We start from the raw sequence: 2,262 nt of genomic DNA on the forward strand, positions 1-2,262 counted from the left end.
CAACCTCTGCTCAGTCTGGAAGTTTTTTTTCTTCTTCTCTTTAGGACAGTTGGAGAATGGAGGAGGTGGAGGCGAAGGAGGAGCAGAAGGAGGAGGTGATGATAGTGGACGACGAGGAGGAGGTTCTTCTCGGATCCGGATTCTCGATCAGCGGGAAACAGCGCCCCTCACAGGAGAAATTCAGAGTGCCTGAACAACAGGTTGCTGCCTGTAGTTTCTTCGGACAAGATACAAAGAGAAGCAACGTTGAGAAGAGTTCACCAATATAAACAGTACATACATACAGTACAGTACAGAGAAATGCGTTTTGCTGAAGAAACAAAATAAAACGGGTAAAACATTAAACAATATATTTGCTGAACACACCGCATCGCTGCTCAAATTATGTTTTAATCCTTGGTTGACCCCCTCAGAAATTATTAATCCATTGCTGCCTTCATTACTAATGTGAAATGCGTTATTAAGAGCCCATAGCAACTGTGATTCATTGAATTCCAGTATATATGAATCCATGGGTCTGTGAGTTAAATTCACTGATTTTCTTTATAAACTTTGGTCTGTGAGGTAAAATTACTCACGTTCTTTATTTACTTTTTACGAAGTAAGAAACAGGGCCGTTTATTAGGTTCAGTTTCCTGTTGGAAAAAGCTGTGGGATTAAGCCACAAACATATCGTAGACTTACGTTGCATGACATGCATACACACACACACACACTAATGTTTTGCAATTAAATAGTGGGTTCCCTGTGGAGAGAAACCTGGTGGTAATTAGTGCCCACAGCGTGGTAACCCTCCCTCTGTGTCTTTGTTTGTTTTCTCCTCTTTTTCAGGTTGCTCTGAACCCTCTCTTTGTTCAGCCTTGCCTCCCAGACAGTAACACTATTATACCAGTAATGTTTCGAGCACTGACATGTGTATGAAAGAAGTACCTATAAAACAAAAGCTTTTCTATGCTTTTTTTAAGTCAAGGCCTTCAGGCCAGTTTTCAGGAAAAATGCTGTAACACTTACTAAAGCCTCATGGTTAAACACTGGCGTCTGTATTATTGCCGTAGCCTACGAATCATAATGAACACTTTTCAGTTGGTGTAGATTTTGTGACCTGGACATGGTGATCTTTTTGCATTGTTTTATAAACTATAAACATACTGCTAAGTATGACAATGACTGCTGTTTCACCACAAATGTTTTCAAAAGAATAAAAATGGACCAGCAGCCAAACACCTCATCTTCAGTGACAACCTTATCAACGTTATCCTCTGAAGACACACAATCATTTGTAGCAGCCAATCAGAACACATTAAAGTACTACACAACATGTACAAAATTCAGTATGAAACAAAATTATGTAAAACGCACATTCCTTCTTCAACTCTCTTTATGAAGCCAATAAATTCAATCATGCTTTTGTTTGTTTTTTATGTCCATGTTGTGCAAGAAGAAAATCAGATTTCTCAGAGATCTGTTCCGACTCTGGGAACTTCTGGGGAAGGGTAACTGTTGGTCAACAGAGCTGACAGGTGGGCCAGACGTTAGGCCCATTATTGTTTCATGTTTTGAGTCCTTCAATTATAATCTGTATGTAGGAATTACAGTGTTTCATTAATGTTCACTGGAGCTTTTAGCTATGAATGTGTGGAGGTGGGCGGGGCTCAACAGTAGTCCAGGTTACAAAAGGGGGTGGAGGGTCACAGGGAACCACTGCTTTGAATAATGTTAGTTAAAATTCTCACAGTGAGATCACAGAGAGAATGCAGTTTTTTGGTGAACACAGAACATAAGGTTCTTTTAGTTTAAATCCGTTCTGTGGACAAATTTAATTAAAAATCAGTTGTAGCGTATGAATGAAAGTCCTGCTCCACCCACAGGCAGGCTGTGACGTTATTGGTGAAACAAAAGAAAAGACAAACTGAAGCTGAAACAAATATTGCAGTCCAGCAGCTGCAGCTGCTGTGCACATCAGCAGGAGGTGGATTAGACTCTGGGTTTGGCTCAGGTCCAGACAGAGAAGATCCTCTTCGCTGAAAGTGATCCAGGACTGTGGGCTGGAGGAGTGGGGGGTGGTGAGGAGGGAGGGAGGGAGTGAGGGAGGGCTGGGGGTGTGTGGAAGAAGGCTGCATACCTTTGCTCATTCGTAACCCCCAAAAATCTGCCTCTGACTGTAAAGACTGTCAGCATGTGTCGCTCACCTCCACCGTCAGCCTGTCGTTTTCCAAGAAAACACATGTGCTACATGTCTGTGAGTATGTGAGTGTGTCTGTG

General features: G+C 41.9%; 1 long non-coding RNA gene across 1 annotated transcript in view; it reads left to right on the forward strand.

The window, feature by feature from the left end:
* The window catches only part of LOC112488033 (uncharacterized), a 1,909-nt gene extending 880 nt beyond the window's left edge, over positions 1 to 1,029 (forward strand). The window contains exon 2 of the long non-coding RNA XR_003051698.1: positions 45 to 1,029. This is a non-coding gene — a long non-coding RNA (uncharacterized LOC112488033). The remainder of the gene's footprint in view (positions 1 to 44) is intronic.
* Positions 1,030 to 2,262: the final 1,233 nt, after the last annotated feature.

The sequence above is a fragment of the Cynoglossus semilaevis genome, chromosome 14 (genome assembly GCF_000523025.1).
Source record: "Cynoglossus semilaevis isolate Cse_v1.0 chromosome 14, Cse_v1.0, whole genome shotgun sequence".
In the NCBI taxonomy this organism is placed as follows: Eukaryota; Metazoa; Chordata; class Actinopteri; order Pleuronectiformes; family Cynoglossidae; genus Cynoglossus; species Cynoglossus semilaevis.